General features: G+C 44.7%; 1 long non-coding RNA gene across 1 annotated transcript; it reads right to left on the bottom strand.

The window, feature by feature from the left end:
• Positions 1 to 1,431: 1,431 nt before the first annotated feature.
• Positions 1,432 to 5,497, bottom strand: LOC135220180 (uncharacterized). The gene is made up of 4 exons (XR_010315597.1): positions 5,023 to 5,497; positions 3,913 to 4,510; positions 3,392 to 3,566; positions 1,432 to 2,634 (listed from the first exon to the last, which is right to left on the bottom strand). It is a non-coding gene; the product is annotated as an uncharacterized LOC135220180 (long non-coding RNA).
• Positions 5,498 to 23,325: the final 17,828 nt, after the last annotated feature.

Raw genomic sequence — 23,325 nt, 5'->3', positions numbered from 1 at the left:
TTTGGGTGACATTCATTGATGGCTTTTCTTTTCCTATATGCAAGGCTTCCAACTTGCGCCTCTGTGAAGCCTTGCATATAGGAAAAGAAAAGCCAACAGCAACGAGCATCCCACGCAACGCGAGCACCAATCAAAATTTAGCTGCAGCACGCAGCTCTAGAGCGGAATTCACCTGCCCCTTCTCAGCACTAAAATGGTACTCTCATACAAAACCGGCCCAACCATCGACGTACAAAAGACAGCTTAGGCCAAGAAGGATGCCCCCTGGCATCCAATGATAAATAAGCACCGAATTTGACACTGCCCACCCCTCCTATGAAAACCAATCTGATCCTAGTATTCATCCAGTTCATCCTCACCAGTGTCCTGATGAAGACCACGGAGATGGTCGAAACATGTAAGTTAGACTACACCAGCCCCTGAATTGCAGTCCTACAAGCAGTTGGTACAGGGATACATAATAGCTACCCGTATCCAAGAAAATACCAAAAAACAACTTGGTTTCTATACCCATCAAAGAGATATAAGCAAAATATATGATAAAATATTTTTGGCAAATATTCTATTTGCTAAAATATGAATACTGGAATACTACTCAACAACCTGAGTCAGAAAAACAAATTATCAGAACTGAAAAGATCCTGTAAAAGATTAATTTATTGAAAACTGCCATTCAACAATATATTAATATTATTATTTTGTGGAAGTTTCATCGCAACTTCCACCGCAGTTGTTGGGAGTAAGCTGATAGCTAGAAGTCAAGTTAAATAGCTCTGCCTTCCCCAATTGCAAAGTACGTTATCCTAACGTTAGCACAATGTTACGGCAGAACTATGCCCAACGTTGGGGACAAACTAAAAACTAAAACGTGTTTTTTTTTTAACGTTGGCGCAACGTTAGTTCAGTAACTTAACTAACTTTGAGGTAACGTTAACTAAAGGTTTGTTCTGTCATTCAACGAACCAAGCAGTAACTATCAGGCAACTATGTGATTATATATACACACACACACACACACACACACACACACACACACATATATATATATATATATATATATATATATATATATATATATATATATATATATATATATGTCAATCAACGAACCAAGCAGTAACTATGAGGCAACTATGTGATTATACACACACACACACACATATTATATATATATATATATATATATATATATATATATATATATATATATATGATGAGTGTGTGTGTGTGTGTACATATATATATATATATATATATATATATATATATATATATATATATATATATATATATATATATATATATATATATATATATAGAGAGAGAGAGAGAGAGAGAGAGAGAGAGAGAGAGAGAGAGAGGAAAATCATTCCTGCAGGTGAATAAAATATATACTTTATTCTACAAATTATAAAAGTACACCGTGAGATACATATAGTGGCAACTACATAGCAGGTAGAGGGACTTCCAAGTACACTATATACGTGTACCAGGCTCACTCACCTTCACAGAAAGACAGGGATTAGGCAGGAGACAAATGCTTCATTTTTAATAGCTTTAGTTTGAGTTTCATTTGTATTCATGTGGGACATTTTTAAGGAAAAGGTGAAGGCACTGGTGAAACGTTTGAATGTGTGTATAGTATAAACAAATAGAGGGGGACTGTTGATAGGAGTAAATAATATGATGTATAGTAAGGAAAATACGGGTTGTAGGTTTCGATATTCCATCGAGAGCAGAAAAGTTTTGGAAGCTTAAAAGTGTCAAGATAAGCAAGTTAAGAATAGAAAGGTTTGGAATGCCAGTGACTGTCTGACTGTATGAGAGGGGTAAAAAGTTGACAAATGTGATTGAGCTTAAGTTCTTGGGAACATGTGAAGGGAGGTAGTTTAACCTAAAGAGTTATGAATAGGTTAGGGAGAGGTGTGAGGGGTAAGGAACAGTATCTGAGATTAAGAGATGGACATGTGGAAGAACATATGATGAATCACTCCCCACAGTTCAGAACATAAGCTATTTAAAATGTGTTTCCATAAAAAGAAATGGAATTACAACTAGATATCATAATGACACAATTTGTTTATGAATATGGCATGTAGAACCTTTTTATTATTGCACACCTTAGCCTAAAAAATCACTAATTATCTATGATGCCTTACTCCCACTCCGAGGGCAGGAAGACCAAGAATTAATTGAAATATCCATGATGTTAAACTATGTAAAGTCTATAAATATATTCATAATTCTGTCCACAAGGGTAATACATAATTTTTCAATATCTCGGTTGGACAAATAAATTTATATATGGGGACACTTTACTGTAATGTAACCAATTAAAGAAAATAACTTATAAAATGCAGTATATAATAGTACAGATACTTATCAATTTACACAAGAATTCATATAGAGGGAGCACAAGTCACAAGCATGTAAAAAAATTTATGGTGTTATGTAGCATTTTATGTGTCAGAAAAGAGGCGGATGGAGAGGCCTCGATCTCCTTTGGTTCTGATCTTGACTTAAACTTCTCTCCTCCTTCCCAATGTGGTGCAAATTTGAGAATGGCCGCAATAGTGCCATCTATCATAATGTCAGCTTCCTTATCTTGTTTGGACAGAAATCTTTTGGCAACGCCTGAAGAAAAAAAATTTATATAAGTATGTGAAGAGAACAATAGTGAGAATAGCAAAAACAAACAAAATTAAAAAGTACAATTAATAAATAATGAAAAGGGAAAGGTATAAAGAAAACAATAAGAAAATATATAAAGCCAATAGTAGGAAATACAGTCATTCAACCTAGACACACACCAACATCCATACCACAACAATCACACAACTCTGACACATATGTCCCGACACAACAATCACACATCTCAGGGCTTAGGACTAGGATGCAGTGTGGAATAGTACCTTAAATTCATGATCATAAGCTTAATATAAGCCTAAATTAATTGTGTAACAAAATATTATTACTGATATTAGTACTTGTAACCTGTTTGTCATGATTATGGAGGTGATATCAATTTAAGGACTTTAAGAGATCTGGGTTGCCTGGGGAGTTGCATTATGCAGATGACTTGGTATTGATTGTGGGGAGCTAAAAATAAATTCAAGAAATGCCAGATAAGACTGGAGTCCAAAGGTTTATGAGTGAATCATGTAGATAAAACTATTTGGTTATGGTCAATGTTGTGGGTGAGGGACCATTATGGTTATTGGAAAGTGGCCTTGTGCAAGAAGAGTGTTGGTAGCAATCAGTGATGGACAAATAGTCTAAATCATATTTAAATCTTAAATATTGCACCCTAAAAGTATGCAGATACCACGAACATTATTTGAAAATTTAATGTAGTTGATAATAAATAATAAATGAAATAATAAATACTTACCACGAATAAATCCATGTTGACTAGTATCAAAGAGACTTCTTTTTTCTTTCTTCTTGATTCCTTCAACGAATACTCCCCCATCAATTTCTTTTGTCATGAAGTGTCTCCTCATGACCCCTCAGAGGATCACTGTTTTCTCATCTTTCTTTGCATACACTGAAGCCAGTTCAGTAACCTGACAAGATAAATGAAACAATGATTAGGGTAGGCTACAAAAAACAGAGATCCACGATTTGCAATATAATGAGGGGAGTGTTCAGATAAATCTATGGCAAGGTAAAGAGTATTTGGTGAAACTCGTGAAACGATATCCCATGCAGTATTTAACAAACTAATATTAGTTGCACCAAAAGGAAAAACTGTAGTCATTGTTGCTAAAGGCTCTATAATACTGACTTCATTTTAATTCTAAATGGTGTAATTCTATTGGCAACTGTTTTAGTTTTGTCTTAAACCCTACAAAATAATGTTGAGTAACGAATAGGTAAATGGGTACCAGTATAGAAAAATATAATGCTTACCATTGACTTTCTATAAGGCTTTTCTGAGTGTTTTCTCAAACTGTTCCACTTCCTCTGCAGAAGTCAGAAAGGTGGGGAAAAGCTGGCTTAGATTTTCTCTAGGGTCATCATCAAAATTTCTATTTCTAACTGCTTCCTTAGTCTTTGCTTACTCAAAAAGATAAATCAAATAAAAATAATAACCTTTTAAAGGAAACGGATTGTCCTGCAAGTGTTGATTCTTCACGAAGTCAAGTATTCTTGAAGACGTTCTGTTGGTGCCTGTGGGTTTGTGTAACTCTGTTGTGACAAGCTGTCAGTGACTGAAGACCCAATTGACAAGATAGATCCTCTTGAAGGTGAATCTGTAATATTACTTACTATCTTAGCATTTACCATTACCTTTTTTCTTACACTCTAATACTCACTATATATATTTCTAACCATTGTTCACTCTCAACAAACAGCACTGGCTCTAGCCCATGACAACACACAAGCATATACCTTCTGCAATCTCTCTTGAAGGTGCAGTACTTGTAGTAGGACCAACAGAGATAAAATGTTTGTGAGGACTGAGTACTTGGTGCTGCAGTAGGATCATCAAGTGGACCAATATCCTCTGGAATAAATTAATGTTCTCTGCACTATCTATTGTATTTAGCCTAAACTACAAGTGTCCAACTGTGGAGGAGAGGGATATCATAGGGATGATAAGATGAGAGGATTGGGCAAAGGGTAGAAGATAAAAATATTGAGCAATACACTTTTACTATAAAAAAGATGCATAATCATGCCATATATCAAGGTTATTTGCACCAATACACTAACGTCAACAACAACAACAACACAACAACAACAACAACAACAACAACAACAATAACAATAATAATAATAATAATAATAATAATAATAATTAATAATAATAATAATAATAAATACAATTTCAGATATATTTACAGTATTAAAAAATTTGGCTAAGATAGTTCAATAAAGTCATTAAAGTAAACAAATGTAAAATTCTAAAACCAGGTAGAATATTAATCAGAAACAAGTAATGTCCAAGATAGTATGTGTATGGCTTTCATAGCTAAGCTGTATTCTAGTGAAAATACACTATCTAGTAACACATACCTGAATATTAGGGTAAGTGAGGTTTTGGCTATGACCTGTCATCTTCCGAAGAGTTATCATATAAAGTAAGGATGGGATACTTTCTCTTTGCAATGCTAGTTTGTCTCCTCTTGTTGACAACTTCTTCATCAATGACCTCAGCAAGTCTAGGTGGTCTAATTTCTCTTTTGTCAACACCTTTCTCGTGGTCTGAAGCCTCCTGTCCTTTCAGTGATATGCAGTGTGACAGGTTAGGTTAAGCATTATAGGCTAGTGTGCAATAGGCCTAGTCCTATATTAAAGGCAATAATAACAAAAGTATTGGTTTTTTGGCAGTGAATGACAACTTTAATCAATATTTTATAATAATTCGAAGCACCTCCTCACTTCCTGACGACTTTTTATACATTCTAGTAACATTGTCGACAGAAATTCATTTCTAACCCTCTTTCCTTGAAAGTAAGTAAATAACATGGATAACTCGGTTATTTTTCAGTAAAACACACACCCACCTCTTGCCATATTCAATATATATATATATATATATATATATATATATATATATATATATATATATATATATTATATATATATATATATATATAAATGCTATAATCAAATAAAAAATTAATATAGATACGGTAAGCCATGAAATTTTTCAGATCAAGTTAAGATGACCCCAGCAGTTTTTTTTATTTATTCTTCTTTATGTGAAAACACAACCTAACCAAACATTTCTTATGATAAATAGCACTACTGTTCAGGGGCCGGATACTCAAAACAAGCCTTACGCAAAGGTGCCTTTTGACAAAAGGCGCCTTTCCCAACAGCTCGCCCAAGGCGCCTTTCGACGAAGGCGGAATCGTATACACAAAGATTTTCAAAGGCGCCTTGGACGTGCCTTTGCACGAAAAGGCTGCCTTTTTGTCAAAGGCGCCTTTGGATAGTCCAGCCAATCACATCGCCCGTATCATAGCGTGGCTAGAGAATGAGAACCAATCACGATACTACAGCATATCAGCTGATTGTTGATGGCAGTGATTAAAGAGCGGCACGATGGACCCTGTGGAAGCAACCTTCCTAATTTAGCATAGACTAATTGCCATACATACCTAGATTGAAGCGAGTTTTGGCTAGGCCTTAGCTTATGTTCTACTGTTAACTTCATGCTAATTATGATATATTCCTAGTAGGCTATATGTTAGACTATGCAAAAGTATCCTATGATATTGCTTGGAAATGAATGTTTTAGCCTAAGCTGTGATGATATGCCTAGACCTGTGGGTATTGCATAAGTTGCCAATACCTATGCCTTGCCTAACCAGATCATTTTATTTTTATATATTTTACACAATTCTAAGAGATTTTTCATGTATGGCATTTCTGCCCCAAATAAATGTTAACCATTTAATCTTAGGTTAGGTTAGGTTATAAAGTTAGGGAGCTTTTGAAGAATTGCAGTCCCACACGAACATGAGACCTGTTCAAAAGGATAAAACTGGGGTCCGTATTTTTAAAAGGGTCCTATCTAGAAGACCAATTCTTAACCTAGGCTAACCTGAACCTAACATAACCATGCCTAGTTGTGACTCAAGTAATTGTTATGTACTCTATCTATGGTATCTGTCACTTTTTTTTTTTCCTTTGATGAGGTAGAGATGTGGGAAGTCATTGATCATAATTACTGTCAATAATTACACAATTACATTGATGTTTCTTTTCCAGAGTTATTGCAGTAGCTAATTTCTGTATTATTTAATCTTTTGAGTGGGGTGGTCCTCATGAAAGTTTAGCTCTAGAACCTTCAGAGGAAGTTTTGGTAAGATTGGGCCTACTGGAGCAAGAAGCAGTTGAGGTGTTGGCAGATGTTTCTGATATTTTTCAGGATATATTGTCTAATCAAAAAGAATTAAATGAAAGTGTAAAAGAATTAAATGGAAATGTAAGGGTAATAGCTGACAGCATGGTAACCATGACTGATATGCCTAAGAGACATTATGCATATATATATATATATAATATATATAAATAAGGTAGTAATTTTAATATAGTCTTATACAGTAATATCTTTTTTTTTTGTGGTGTCATACGCCATGCCTTATATGTTCCTATACCAAGGGTGCCCATAATGTGATAAATGTCATATACCTCTTCATTATTGAGATTAGTTTTTTGTAAGTTTTTTTGTTTAAGAGTAATGTGATATACTACCTCATTGTCTTATGCTAATCACTCCATTATTTAATGAGGTTTATTTTTTTTTCCTCCATTTACTCTTATTATATCGTGCTTCTTGTGATCTCGTGTTATTGTGATAAGTTTAGTACAGCATTTGTTTATTTACAATGCTATTTCATGTTATTTCTCTATTTTGTCTATAAAGTATGTTTTCTTATTTATAATAGTATAAAATGATACCTCTGTGATCTCAGTTACCTCTACCTTATTGTAAGTTTTTATTTTTTATTTACTTTAGTATGTTATTTCTTTCCTGCAGTTAATGTACTATGTGATACACTGATATTGCTATTATTAAGGGTCATTCAGTGATACAATAACCTATTCATATCTAGGTAATATGAACATCAAATTCATTTATTTCATAACTTATTTGTATCTAGGTGGCATTTATTTCATAATGTGAGTCACTGCATGTAGTACTGTACTTATCTCTGACCACTTTAACCTAAGTTTAATGTGCCTTATCCATGAGAAGTGATGAGGCAGGGAAATTGCATACATATTTTCACCTTTGCATATAGTACATAGTATAAAGATATATTTCTGTATTGAAATTTATTTAACAAGACAACAAAATATATTGTTTCTCTAGCATTGATTATACATGAACATTTTATAAGATATATGATAACTAAAGGTCAAAACAATCAGATTATAATATAGGAATTTTAGATTGTATATATGAAATCATTTTAAATAATACACACCCAATAACTTTAAATCTAACGTCTTCAGAGGAATATCACACTATTACAAAGCAATTAGAGTAACTTGCAAAATAAAACTATGTATAATGGCGTTCATTGACGTATACAAGAGGTAGGAGACATCCTCTTCTTACTTGTTGTCATTCCCAAAGTTGCCTTTCCCACCTCAAAGGCTGCTCTAAACAGGCCTAGCGCAAAGGCTCTCACGGCGCCATATTTCCAAGATGGCGGGCCACACTCGGTGTTTTGAGTATGAGCCTTTCGAGTAACGGCCGACTGGAACGGCGCCTTTGCCACAAAAGGCGCCTTTGGAAGTTTTGAGTATGCGGCCCCAGGACAAGTCACACGTACGATTTGATCAATTGTCTTCTGTCAATCCGCCTGTGGTGTTTGCGCATGGTAACACTGCGTCCCGGGCTTTAAATAATATCCTATTTCGAATATTAACGGTGTAATTTGCATACATTAAATTATTAAAACACTTTTCAGCTGCAAAGTACACCCAGATATCCTTTTATTTACCTAAAACTTACACATAGCGTAACTATTTAAAAGCCCGGGATGCGCAGTGTTACCACACGAAAATACCACAGGCCGATGGACAGATGGAAAAATAGGCATAAATATCTAAACTTGGCTTATGAGTCTCTGAGTACTTTATTAAATGAAAATGATAATATTGTTGATTTGGGTACATATGTTTATGAAGTTCTTCATATTTATAATTAATGTTCTGCTTTGTCTTCTGTTTAATGTTTTTTCTTCAAATAAACTTTCCTTTCTTCAACATTGTGTCACTGTAGGACTTCATACTGATATGATTCGATGTTTATGAATGAATGATTTTCAGTAAAATAATACTTATGAGACTACGTTTTTCTTTAAAGTAACTTTCTTTTTTCGTTTTTTATAATCTTATTTTTTTATGTTATTTGTACTTGCTGTATTTTTCTTTGTAGGCCATGTACTTGCAGGGACATAAGCGATTAGTGTCTACTTTGTATATTTTGTATCATATCTCCTTTTGGACAAAATTGTACTACTAGTTGCATATTTTGTCAATGAAACAACTAGCTAACTAACTGTGTGCAATGGAAGAATGAAATAACAAAACTCGTGTCGAATTCTAAATTAAATTCGGCTACAAAATCTTCATTCACACCATCACTTAACAAGCTTTTAATGCCATTTACACATAAAAACCAACAAATTATACATTAAATTAAAGCTGAGAATTTTACCTTTACGACGATGCCCTAATATTGAAAATATACTTAGAAAAAAGTAAGTTATTGAGTGATTCTATGAGTTCGGGTTTTCTTCAAACAGCTGTTATATGCGGTTATAGACATGCTCTAACAAATACTGGGGCTTCAAACGCCATTTACATAAAAAGAAAATCGAACAAATAATATATCAAATTAAAGCCGAGAATTTCACCTTTACAACAACGCCTTAATATTAAAAATATCTTTAGAAATAAGAAAGTTAGAGAGGGGAATTCCGTGAGTTCCGAAATTTCTGTGATAGGATTCCAAGGAAAAAACCTGGCCCACAAAATATTAGATCTCAGAATTGAGATATCGTGAAAGAGCCACAAATAACAGTTGGAAGGAAAGCCAGTCGACAGAGAGTCTCCCGAATATTTGAAATGGCACCCAACCAAACTCCCGGCCAAAGCAGCTACTGTTTCAAACCTCAAAAGTTTTTCGTCTTCCTTTGGAGTAGCCTACAATCCTGAGATTTTCATCCTTTCGCTCGATCCGCAAATTTGTCCACTTTTTCCTTCCCGATTCCCCACGTTACATCCGGGACTTTTCTGTGATAGAACTTTTCCTACTGATAGGTACCCTAAGGATCAAAATGCTTTGCCATTTTGCCTGTCTTCTTCCATTTCGGAAGAAGAAAAGAATGTCTTGACTCTCGATCCGTCTCCAGTCTGCACAGTGCACAGATGCCGAAGCCCAGAAGGTATTTTCACAAAATAAGCATATAACAAGTGAAAGTGTGAGATAGAGAGAGAGGGGCAGATCGTGTGATTGTTTTGTACTATGTGAGCGCGCTCACTAATGTGTGAATGTGAGTGTGAATGCTTGTGTATATGTTGGGTTAGGATGGAACAGGGAGGGAATTGGAATGAATGTTTGAGTGCTTGAGCTTTCTCTCTCTCTCAATCTCATATTTTTCTTTTTTCTTTGCAGATGTACTAAACCGACCGAAGAAGATGTAGGACTAGAAGGATAGAGAAGAAGGTGTAGGACTGAAAGGATAGATTGGAAAGATAGACTGGAAGGATAGAATGGAAAGATAGGCTGGAAGGATAGACTGGAAGGAAAAACTGGAAAGATAGACTGGAAGGATAAATTGGAAAGATAAACTGGAAGGATCTAGGTAACAAGAGAGACCTGAAGACTAGCAGTCCACAACCAAGATGCCTAGGAACACAAAACAAGTGAGAAGCAGGTTGTTCTTTGGCCTAACTGAAGAACACCGACCAGGCCAAGACCAACAAGATTGGTCTAGGCACAAAAAGAAAACTAATAGGAAGCCGGCGAGCAACTGGCAGTTGGGGGGCCGCTGGTTGTTCTCTGGCCTACTACGAAAACACCGACCCTACCAAGACCACCAAGATTGGTCTAGGCACAAGAAGAAACTGAATAGGAAGCTGGCAAGCAACTGGCGGTTGGGGGGCCGCTTGTTGTTCTCTGGCCTACTTCGAAAACACTGACCCTACCAAGACCACCAAGATTGGCCTAGGCACAAGAAGAAACCGAATAGGAATCCGGTGAGCAACTGGTGGTTGGGGGACCACTGGTTGTTCTCTGGCCTACTTCAAAAACACTGACCCTACCAAGACCACCAAAATTGGCCTAGGCACAAGAAGAAACCGAATAGGAAGCCGTTGAGCAACTGGCAGTTGGGGGGCTGCTGGTTGTTCTCTGGCCTACTTCGAAAACACTGACCCTACCAAGACCACCAAGATTGGCCTAGGCACAAGAAGAAACCGAATAGGAAGCCGGCGAGCAACTGGCGGTTGGGGGGCCACTGGTTGTTCTCTGGCCTACTTCGAAAACACTGACCCTACCAAGACCACCAAGATTGGCCTAGGCATAAAAAGAAACTGAATAGGAAGCCGGCGAGCAACTGGCAGTTGGGGGGCCAGTGGTTGTTCTCTGGCCTACTACGAAAACACCGACCCAACCAAGACCACCAAGATTGGCCTAGGCACAAGAAGAAACAGAATAAGAAGCCGGTGAGCAACTGGTGGTTGGGGGGCCACTGGTTGTTCCACATGGCCTAATTCGAAAAACCACTAGACCCCGACCAAGACCGACCAAAGAAATTGTACCTGGCATCACAGAAACCAAATAGGAAAGCCGGCGAGCAATGGCGGTTGGGGGGCCACTGGTTGTTCTTCTGGCCTACTTCCGGAAAAAACACCGACCACCCGACCAAGACCACCAAGATTGGCCTAGGCACAAGAAGAAACCGAATAGGAAGCCGGCGAGCAACTGGCGGTTGGGGGGCCACTGGTTGTTCTCTGGCCTACTTCGAAAACACCGACCCTACCAAGACCACCAAGATTGGCCTAGGCACAACAAGAAACCGAATAGGTAGCTGGCGAGCAACTGCCGGTTGGGGGGCCGCTGGTTGTTCTCTGGGCTACTACGAAAACACAGACCCTACCAAGACCACCAAGATTGTCCTAGGAATAAAAAGAAAGCGAATAGGAAGCTGGTGAGCAACTGGCGGTTGGGGGGCCAATGGTTGTTCTCTGGCCTACTTCGAAAAATCCGACCCTACCAAGACCACCAAGATTGGTCTAGGCACAAGAAAAAACCGAATAGGAAGCTGGCAAGCAACTGGCGGTTGGGGGGCCGCTTGTTGTTCTCTGGCCTACTTCGAAAACACTGACCCTACTAAGACCACCAAGATTGGCCTAGGCACAAGAAGAAACCGAATAGGAAGCCGGTAAGCACTGGTTGGTTGGACCACTGGTTGTTCTCTGGCCTACTTCGAAAACACTGACCCTACCAAGACCACCAAAATTGGCCTAGGCACAAGAAGACCGAATAGGAAGCGTTTGAGCAACTGGCAGTGGGGGGCTGCTGGGTTTTTTGTTTTATGGCCTACTTTTGAAAACCACCGACCTACCAAGAAACACCACAGATGGCCTATGCCAAACAAGAAGAAAACGAAAGAGGAAAGCGGCGAGGCAACTGGCGGTTGGGGGCCACTGGTTGTTCTCTGGCCTAATTCGAAAAACACTGATTCCTCTGGCCCTAATCGGGGGGACACTGACCCTCCACCAAGACATTGGGCAACCTAAGATTGGCCTAGGCACAAAAAGAAACCGAATAGGAAGTTGGCGAGCAACTGGCGGTTGGGGGGCCACTGGTTGTTCTCTTGCCTACTTCGAAAACACCGACCCGACCAAGACCACCAAGATTGGCCTAGACACAAGAAGAAGCCGGCGAGCAACTGGCGATTGGGGGGCCACTGGTTGTTCTCTGGCCTACTTCGAAAACACCGACCCTACCAAGACCACCAAGATTGGCATAGGCACAACAAGAAACCGAATAGGTAGCTGGCGAGCAACTGCCGGCTGGGGGAACGCTGGTTGTTCTCTGGGCTACTACGAAAACACAGACCCTACCAAGACCACCAAGATTGGCCTAAGAATAAAAAGAAAGCGAATAGGAGGCTGGTAAGCAACTGGCGGTTGGGGGGCCAATGGTTGTTCTCTGGCCTACTTCAAAAAATCCGACCCAACCAAGACCACCAAGATTGCCCTAGGCACAATAAGAAACTGAATAGAAAGCTGGTGAGCAACTGGCAGTTGGGGGGCCACTGGTTGTTCTCTGGCCTACTTCGAAAACACCGACCCGACCAAGACCACCAAGATCGGCCTAGGCACAAGCAGAAACCAAATAGGAAGCCAATGAGCAACTGGCGGTTGGGGGGCCACTGGTTGTTCTCTGGCCTACTTTGAAAACACTGACCCTACCAACACCAGCAAGATTGGCCTAGGCACAAGAAGAAACTGAATAGGAAGCTGGTGAGCAACTGGAGGTTGGGGGGGCTCTGGTTGTTCTCTGGCCTACTTCGAAAACACCGACCTGACTAAGACCACTAAGATTGCCTAGGCACAAGAAGAAACCGAATAGGAAGCCGGTGAGTAACTGGCGGTTGGGGGCCGGCTGGTTGTTCTCTGGCCTACTTCAAAAACACCGACCCGACCAAGACCACCAAGATTGGCCTAGGCACAAGAAGAAAACCGAATAGGAATCCGGCGAGCAACTGGAGGTTGGGGGGCCTCTGGTTGTTCTCTGGCCTACTTCGAAAACACCGACCCTACCAAGACCCCCAAGATTGGCCTAGGCACAAGAAGAAACTGAATAGGATGCCGGCGAGTAACTGGTGGTTGGAGGGCCGCTGGTTGATCTCTGGCCTACTTCGAAAACACCGACTCAACTCAGACCATCAAGATTGGCCTAGGCACAAGGCCACTGGTTGTTCTCTGGCCTACTTCGAAAACACCAACCCGACCAAGTCCACCAAGATTGGCCTAGGCACAACAAGAAACCGAATGGGAAGCCGGCTAACAACTGGTGGTTGGTGGTCCGCGGGTTGTTCTCTGGCCTACTTTGAAAACACTGACCCGACAGAGACCACCAAGATTGGCCTAGGCACAAGAGGAAACCAAACAGGAAGCCGGCAGACAACTGGCGGTTGGGGGGATGCTGGTTGTTCTCTGGCCTACTTCAAAAACACCAACCCGACCAGTAGACCAAGATTGGCCTAGGCACAACAAGAAACCGAATAGGAAGACGGCTAATAACTGGTGGATGGGGGTGCCGCTGGTTGTTCTCTGGTCTACTTCGAAAACATCGACCCGACAGAGACCACCAGGATTGGCCTAGGCACAAGAAGAAACCAAACAGGAAGCTGGCGAGCAACTGGCGGTTGAAGGGCCGCTGGTTGTTCTCTGGCCTACTTCGAAAACACTGACCCAACCAAGACCACCAAGATTGGCCTAGGCCCAACAAGAAACGTAATAGGAACCCAGCGAGCAACTGGCGATTGGGGTGCCACTGGTTATTCTCTGGCCTACTTCGAAAACACAGACCCTACCAAGACCAACAAGATTGGCCTAGATACAAGAAGAAACCGAATAGGAAGCCGTTGAGCAACTGGCAGTTGGGGGGCTGCTGGTGGTTCTCTGGCCTACTTCGAAAACAACGATCTAACTAAGACCACTAAGATTGGCCTAGGCACAAGAAGAAACTGAATAGGAAGCCGGTGAGTAACTGGTGGTTGGGGGGCCGCTGGTTGTTCTCTGGCCTACTTCGAAAACACCGACCCGACCAAGACCACCAAGATTGGCCTAGTCACAATAAGAAACTGAACAGGAATCCGGCGAGCAACTGGCAGTTGGGGGGCCGCTGGTTGTTCTCTGGCCTACTTCGAAAACACCGACCCTACCAAAACCACCAAGATTGGCCTAGGCACAAGAAGAAACCGAACAGGAAGCCGGCGAGCAACTGGCGGTTGGGGGGCCAATGGTTGTTCTCTGGCCTACTTCGAAAACACCGACCCTACCAAGACCACCAAGCTTGGCTTAGGCACAAGAAGAAACCAAATAGGAAGCCGGCGAGCAACTGGCGTCTGGGGGGCCGCTGGTTGTTCTCTGGCCTAATTCGAAAACACCAACCCTACCAAGACCACAAAGATTGGCCTAGGCACAAAAAGAAACTGAATAGGAAGCCGGCAATCAGCTGGCAGTTGGGGACCCGCTGGTTATTCTCTGGCCTACTTCGAAAACACAAACCCTACTAAGACCACCAAGATTGGCCTAGGCACAACAAGAAACTGAATAGGAAGCCGGCGAGCAACTGGCAGTTGGGGGGCCACTGGTCGTTCTCTGGCCTACTTCAAAAACACCGATCCGACCAAGACCACCAAGAGTGGCCTAGGCACAAGAAGAAACCGAATAGGAAGCCGGCAAGCAACTGGCGGTTGGAGGGCTGCTGGTTGTTCTCTGGCCTACTTCGAAAACACCAAGCCGACCAAGACCACATAGAGTGGCCTAGGCACAACAAGAAACTGAATGGGAAGCCGGCGAGCTACTGGCGGTTGGAGGGCCTCTGGTTGTTCTCTGGCCTACTTCGAAAACACCGACCCAACCAAGACCACCAAGATTGGCCTAGGCACAACAAGAAACCGAATAGGTATCCGGCGAGCAACTGGCGGTAGGGGTGCCGCTGGTTGTTCTCTGGCCTACTTGAAAAACACTGACCCGAACAAGACCACCAATATTGGCCTAGGCCCAACAAGAAACGGAATAGGAAGCCGGCGAGCAACTGGTAATTGGGGGGCCACTGGTTCTTCTCTGGCCTACTTCAAAAACACAGACCCTACTAAGACCAAAAAGATTGGCCTAGAGGTACAAGAAGAAACCGAATGGAAGGAGCCAGGTGAGCAACTGGTGGTTGGGGGCCGCAGGTTGTTCTCTGGCCTACTTCAAGACCTACCAAGACCACCAAGATTGGCCTAGGAACAACAAGAAACTAAATAGTAAGCTGGCAAGGAACTGGCGGTTGGGGGGCCGCTGGTTGTTCTCTGGCCTACTTCAAAATTAGCGACCCAACCAAGACCACCAAGATTGGCCTAGGCCCAACAATAAACGGAATAGGAAGCCGGCGAGCAACTGGCGATTGGGGGGCCACTGGTTGTTCTCTGGCCTACTTCGAAAACACAGACAATACCAAGACCAAGAAGATCGACCTAGGTACAAGAAGAAACCGAATAGGAAGCCAGTGAGCAACTGGCGGTTGGGGGGCCGCTGGTTGTTCTCTGGCCTACTTTGAAAACGCCGACCCGACCGGCGAGCAACTGTCGGTGGTTGGGGGCCGCTGGTTGTTCTCTGGCCTTCTTCAAATATATTGACCCGACCAAGACCACCAAGATTGGCCTAGGCACAATAAGAAACTAAATAGTAAGCTGGCAAGGAACTGGCGGTTGGTTGTTCTCTGGCCTCCTTCAAAAATAGCGACCCAATCAAGACGACCAAGTTTGACCTAGGCACAAGAAGAAACCGAATAGGAAGCTGGCGAGCAACTGGCGGTTGGGGGGCCACTGGTTGTTCTCTGGCCTACTTCGAAAATGCTGACCCAACCAAGACAACCAAGATTGGCCTAGGCACAACAAGAAACCGAATAGGAAGCCAGCGAGCAACTGGCGGTTGGGGGGTTGCTAGTTGTTCTCTGGCCTACTTAAAAAACACCGACCCAACCAAGACCACCAAGATTGGCCTAGGCACAAGAAGAAACCGAATAGGAATCCGGCGAGCAACTGGAGATTGGGGGGCTCTGGTTGTTCTCTGGCCTACTTCGAAAACACCGACCCTACCAAGATCACCAAGATTGGCGTAGGCACAAGAAGAAACTGAATAGGAAGCCGGCGAGTAACTGGTGGTTGGAGGGCCGCTGGTTGATCTCTGGCCTACTTCGAAAACACCGACTCAACTCAGACCATCAAGATTGGCCTAGGCACAAGGCCACTGGTTGTTCTCTGGCCTACTTCGAAAACACCAACCCGACCAAGTCCACCAAGATTGGCCTAGGCACAACAAGAAACCGAATGGGAAGCCGGCTAACAACTGGTGGTTGGTGGTCCGCGGGTTGTTCTCTGGCCTACTTTGAAAACACTGACCCGACAGAGACCACCAAGATTGGCCTAGGCACAAGAGGAAACCAAACAGGAAGCCGGTGGACAACTGGCGGTTGGGGGGATGCTGGTTGTTCTCTGGCCTACTTCAAAAACACCAACCCGACCAGTCCACCAAGATTGGCCTAGGCACAACAAGAAACAGAATAGGAAGCCGGCTAATAACTGGTGGTTGGGGGGGCCGCTGGTTGTTCTCTGGCCTACTTCGAAAACACCGACCCTACCAAAACCACCAAGATTGGCCTAGGCACAAGAAGAAACCGAACAGGAAGCCGGCGAGAAACTGGCGATTGGGTGGCCAATGGTTGTTCTCCGGCCTACTTCTTACGAAACACCGACCCTACCAAGAACACCAAGCTTGGCTTAGGCACAAGAAGAAACCAAATAGGAAGTCCGGCGAGCAACTGGCGTCTGGGGGGCCGCTGGTTGTTCTCTGGCCTAATTCGAAAACACCAACCCTACCAAGACCACAAAGATTGGCCTAGGCACAAAAAGAAACTGAATAGGAAGCCGGCAATCAGCTGGCAGTTGGGGACCCGCTGGTTATTCTCTGGCCTACTTCGAAAACACAAACCCTACTAAGACCACCAAGATTGGCCTAGGCACAACAAGGAACTGAATAGGAAGCCGGCGAGCAACTGGCAGTTGGGGGGCACTGTTTGTTCTCTAGCTACTTCGAAAACACCGACCCGACCAAGACCACCTAGATTGACCTAGGCACAACAAGAAACCGAATAGGAAGTCGGCGATCAACTGGCGGTTGGGGGGTCCACTGGTTGTTCTCTGGCCTACTACGAAAACACAGACCCTAACAAGACCAACAAGATTGGCCAAGGTACAAGAAGAAACCAAATAGGAAGCCGGTGAGCAACTGGCAGTTGGGGGGCTGCTGATTGTTCTCTGGCCTACTTCGTAAACACCGACTCGACCAAGACCACCAAGATATGCCTAGGCACAATAAGAAACCGAGTAGGAAGCCGGTGAGCAACTGGCAGGTGGGGGGCCGCTGGTTGTTCTTTGACCTACTTCGAAAACACCGACCCGACCAAGACCACCAAGATTGGCGTAGGCACAAGAAGAAACTGAATAGGAAGCCGGCGAGTAACTGGTGGTTGGAGGGCCGCTGGTTGATCTCTGGCCTACTTCGAAAACACCGACTCAACTCAGACCATCAAGATTGGCCTAGGCACAAGGCCACTGGTTGTTCTCTGGCCTACTTCGAAAACACCAACCCGACCAAGTCCACCAAGATTTGCCTAGGCACAACAAGAAACCGAATGGGAAGCCGGCTAACAACTGGTGGTTGGTGGTCGCGGGGTTTGTTCTCTGCCTACTTTGAAAACACTGAACCCGACAAGAGAACCACCAAGATTGGCCTAGGCACAAGAGGAAACCAAACAGGAAGCCGGTGGACAACTGGCGGTTGGGGGGATGCTGGTTGTTCTCTGGCCTACTTCAAAAACACCAACCCGACCAGTCCACCAAGATTGGCCTAGGAACAACAAGAAACAGAATAGGAAGCCGGCTGATAACTGGTGGTTGAGGGGGCCGCTGGTTGTTCTCTGGTCTACTTCAAAAACATCGACCCGACAGAGACCACCAGGATTGGCCTAGGCACAAGAAGAAACCAAACAGGAAGCTGGCGAGCAACTGGCGGTTGAAGGGCCGCTGGTTGTTCTCTGGCCTACTTCGAAAACACTGACCCAACCAAGACCACCAAGATTGGCCTAGGCCCAACAAGAAACGTAATAGGAACCCAGCGAGCAACTGGCGATTGGATGCCACTGGTTATTCTCTGGCCTACTTCGAAAACACAGACCCTACCAAGACCAACAAGATTGGCCTAGATACAAGAAGAAACCGAATAGGAAGCCGTTGAGCAACTGGCGGTTGGGGGGCTGCTGGTGGTTCTCTGGCCTACTTCGAAAACAACGATCTAACTAAGACCACTAAGATTGGCCTAGGCACAAGAAGAAACTGAATAGGAAGCCGGTGAGTAACTGGCGGTTGGGGGGCCGCTGGTTGTTCTCTGGCCTACTTCGAAAACACCGACCCGACCAAGACCACCAAGATTGGCCTAGTCACAATAAGAAACTGAACAGGAATCCGGCGAGCAACTGGCAGTTGGGGGGCCGCTGGTTGTTCTCTGGCCTACTTCGAAAACACCGACCCTACCACCACCAAGATGGCCTAGGCAACAAGAAAGAAAGAACAGGAAGCCGGCGAGCAACTGGCGGTTGGGGGCCAATGGTTGTTTTCTGGCCTACTTCGAAAACACCGACCCTACCAAGACCACCAAGCTTGGCTTAGGCACAAGAAGAAACCAAATAGGAAGCCGGCGAGCAACTGGCGTCTGGGGGGCCGCTGGCAGTTCTCTGGCCTAATTCGAAAACACCAACCCTACCAAGACCACAAAAATTGCCCTAGGCACAAAAAGAAACCGAATAGGAAGCCGGCAATCAGCTGGCAGTTGGAGACCCGCTGGTTATTCTCTGGCCTACTTCGAAAACACAAACCCTACTAAGACCACCAAGATTGGCCTAGGCACAACAAGGAACTGAATAGGAAGCCGGCGAGCAACTGGCAGTTGGGGGGCACTGTTTTGTTCTCTAGCTACTTTCGAAAAAACACCGAACCCCCCAAACCAAAGACCACCCTAGATTGACCTAGGCCACAACAAGAAACCGAATAGGAAGTCGGCGATCAACTGGCGGTTGGGGGGGCCACTGGTTGTTCTCTGGCCTACTACGAAAACACAGACCCTACCAAGACCAACAAGATTGGCCTAGGCACAAGAAGAAACCAAATAGGAAGCCGGTGAGCAACTGGCAGTTGGGGGGCTGCTGATTGTTCTCTGGCCTACTTCGAAAACACCGACCCGACCAAGACCACCAAGATATGCCTAGGCACAATAAGAAACCGAGTAGGAAGCCGGTGAGCAACTGGCAGTTGGGGGGCCGCTGGTTGTTCTCTGGCCTACTTTCGGAAAAACACTCCGACCCGGACCAAGGACCACCAAGATTGTCCTAGGCAACAACAAGAAAACTGAATAGGAAGCCGGCGCGAGCAACTGGCAGTTGGGGGGCCACTGGTTGTTCTCTGGCCTACTTCAAAAACATCGATCCGACCAAGACCACCAAGAGTGGCCTAGGCACAAGAAGAAACCGAATAGGAAGCCGGAGGGCCGCTGGTTGTTATCTGTCCTACCTTGAAAACACTGACCTGACCAAGACCATCAAGATTGGCCTAGGCACAACAAGAAACCGAATGGGAAGCCGGCGAGCTACTGGCGGTTGGAGGGCTGCTGGTTGTTCTCTGGCCTACTTCGAAAACACCAAGCCGACCAAGACCACCAAGATTGGCCTAGGCACAACAAGAAACTGAATGGGAAGCCGGCGAGCTACTGGCGGTTGGAGGGCCTCTGGTTGTTCTCTGGCCTACTTCGAAAACACCGACTCAACCAAGACCACCAAGATTGGCCTAGGCACAACAAGAAACCGAATAGGTATCCGGCGAGCAACTGGCGGTATGGGGGCCGCTGGTTGTTCTCTGGCCTACTTGAAAAACACCGACCCGAACAAGACCACCAATATTGGCCTAGGCCCAACAAGAAACGGAATAGGAAGCCGGCGAGCAACTGGTGATTGGGGGGCCACTGGTTCTTCTCTGGCCTACTTCGAAAACACAGACCCTACTAAGACCAAGAAAATTGGCCTAGGTACAAGAAGAAACCGAATAGGAAGCTGGTGAGCAACTGGTGGTTGGGGGACCGCTGGTTGTTCTCTGGCCTACTTCAAATATATTGCCCTACCAAGACCACCAAGATTGGCCTAGGCACAACAAGAAACTAAATAGTAAGCTGGCAAGGAATTGGTGGTTGGTGGGGCCGCTGGTTGTTCTCGGGCCTACTTCGAAAATAACGATCCAATCAAGACCACCAAGAATGGCTTAGGCACAAGAAGAAACCGAATAGGAAGCTGGCAAGCAACTGTCGGTTGGGGGGCCACTGGTTGTTCTCTGGCCTACTTCGAAAATGCTGACCCAACCAAGACAACCAAGATTGGCCTAGGCACAACAAGAAACCGAATAGGAAGCCAGCGAGCATCTGGCAGTTGGGGGGATGCTAGTTGTTCTCTGGCCTACTTAAAAAACACTGACCCGACCAAGACCACCAAGATTGGCCTAGGCACAACAAGAAACTGAATAGAAAACCGGCGAGCAACTGGTAGTTGGGGGCTGCTGGTTGTTCTCTGGCCTACTTCGAAAACACCGACCCTACCAAGACCACCAAGATAGTCCTGGGCACAAGAAACGGAATAGGAAGCTGGTAAGCAACTGGCGGTTGGGGGGGCCTCTGGTTCTTTGGCTTACTTCGAAAACACCGACCCAACCAAGACCACCAAGATTGCCCTAGGCACAACAAAAAACCGAATAGGAAGCCGGCGGATAACTGGCGGTTGGGGGGCCTCTGGTTGTTCTCTGGCCTACTTCAAAAACACCAACCCTACAAAGACCACCAAGATTGCCCTAGGCACAACAAGAAACCAAATAGGAAGCTGGTGGACACCTGGCGGTTTGGGGGCAGCTGGTTGTTCTCTGGCCTACTTTGAAAACACCGACCCGACCAAGACTACCAAGATTGTCCTAGGCACAACAAGAAACTGAATAGGAAACCGGCATGCAACTGGCAGTTGGGGTTCTGTTGGTTGTTCTCTGGCCTATTTCGAAAACACCAAGCCGACCAAGACCACCAAGATTGGCCTAGGTACAAGAAGAAACCGAATAGGAAGCCGGTGAGCAACTGGTGGTTGGGGGACCGCTGGTTGTGCTCTGGCCAACTTCTAAAACACTGACCCAACTGGCGAGCAACTTGCGGTTGGGGGGCCGCTGGTTTTTCTCTGGCCTACTACCAAATACATCGACCCGACTAAGACCACCAAGATTGGCGTAGGCACAAGAAAAAACCGAATAGGAAGCTGGCGAGCAACTGGCGGTTCGGGGGCCGCTGGTTGTTCTCTGGCCTACTTCGAAAACACCGACCCAACCAAGACCACCAAGATTGGCCTAGGCACAACAAGAAACCGAATAGGTATCCGGCGAGCAACTGGCGGTAGGGGGGCCGCTGGTTGTTCTCTGGCCTACTTGAAAAACACCGACCCGAACAAGACCACCAATATTGGCCTAGGCCCAACAAGAAACGGAATAGGAAGCCGGCGAGCAACTGGTGATTGGGGGGCCACTGGTTCTTCTCTGGCCTACTTCGAAAACACAGACCCTACTAAGACCAAGAAAATTGGCCTAGGTACAAGAAGAAACCGAATAGGAAGCCGGTGAGCAACTGGTGGTTGGGGACCGCTGGTTGTTCTCTGGCATACTTCAAATATATTGCCCTACCAAGACCACCAAGATTGGCCTAGGCACAACAAGAAACTAAATAGTAAGCTGGCAAGGAACTGGCGGTTGGGGGGCCGCTGGTTGTTCTCTGGCCTACTTCAAAATTAGCGACCCAATCAAGACCACCAAGATTGGCCTAGGCCCAACAATAAACGGAATAGGAAGCCGGCGAGCAACTGGCGATTGGGGGGCCACTGGTTGTTCTCTGGCCTACTTCGAAAACACAGACCCTACCAAGACCAAGAAGATCGACCTAGGTACAAGAAGAAACCGAATAGGAAGCCAGTGAGCAACTGGCGGTTGGGGGGCCGCTGGTTGTTCTCTGGCCTACTTTGAAAACACCGACCCGACCGGCGAGCAACTGTCGGTTGGGGGGCCGCTGGTTGTTCTCTGGCCTACTTCAAATATATTGACCCGACCAAGACCACCAAGATTGGCCTAGGCACAATAAGAAACTAAATAGTAAGCTGGCAAGGAACTGGCGGTTGGTAGTTCTCTGGCCTACTTCGAAAATAGCGACCCAATCAAGACGACCAAGTTTGACCTAGGCACAAGAAGAAACCGAATAGGAAGCTGGCGAGCAACTGGCGGTTGGGGGGCCACTGGTTGTTCTCTGGCCTACTTCGAAAATGCTGACCCAACCAAGACAACCAAGATTGGCCTAGGCACAACAAGAAACCGAATAGGAAGCCAGCGAGCATCTGGCGGTTGGGGGGCTGCTAGTTGTTCTCTGGCCTACTTAAAAAACACCGACCCGACCAAGACCACCAAGATTGTCCTAGGAACAACAAGAAACGAATAGGAAGCTGGCGAGCAACTGGCAGTTTGGGGGGCCGCTGGTTGTTCTCTGACCTACTACGAAAACACCGACCCAACCAAGACCACCAAGATTGGCCTAAGAACAACAAAAAACTGAATAGGAAGCCGGGGAACAACTGGTAGTTGGGGGCTGCTGGTTGTTCTCTGGCCTACTTCGAAAACACCGACCCTACCAAGACCACCAAGATAGTCCTAGGCACAACAAGAAACCGAATAGGAAGCTGGTAAGCAACGGGCGGTTGGGGGGCCGCTGGTTCTTTGGCTTACTTCAAAAACACTGACCCTACCAAGACCACCATGATTGGCCTAGGCACAACAAAAATCCTGAATAGTAATCCGGTGAGCAACTGGCGGTTGGGGGGCCGCTGGTTGTTCTCTGGCCTACTTCGAAAACACTGACCCGACCAAGACCACCAAGATTGGCCTAGGCACA

This window comes from Macrobrachium nipponense, chromosome 1 (assembly GCF_015104395.2).
Source record: "Macrobrachium nipponense isolate FS-2020 chromosome 1, ASM1510439v2, whole genome shotgun sequence".
NCBI lineage: Eukaryota > Metazoa > Arthropoda > Malacostraca > Decapoda > Palaemonidae > Macrobrachium > Macrobrachium nipponense.
Note: the sequence above shows the minus strand (reverse complement) of the source record. Positions and strands in the feature narration are given on the sequence as shown.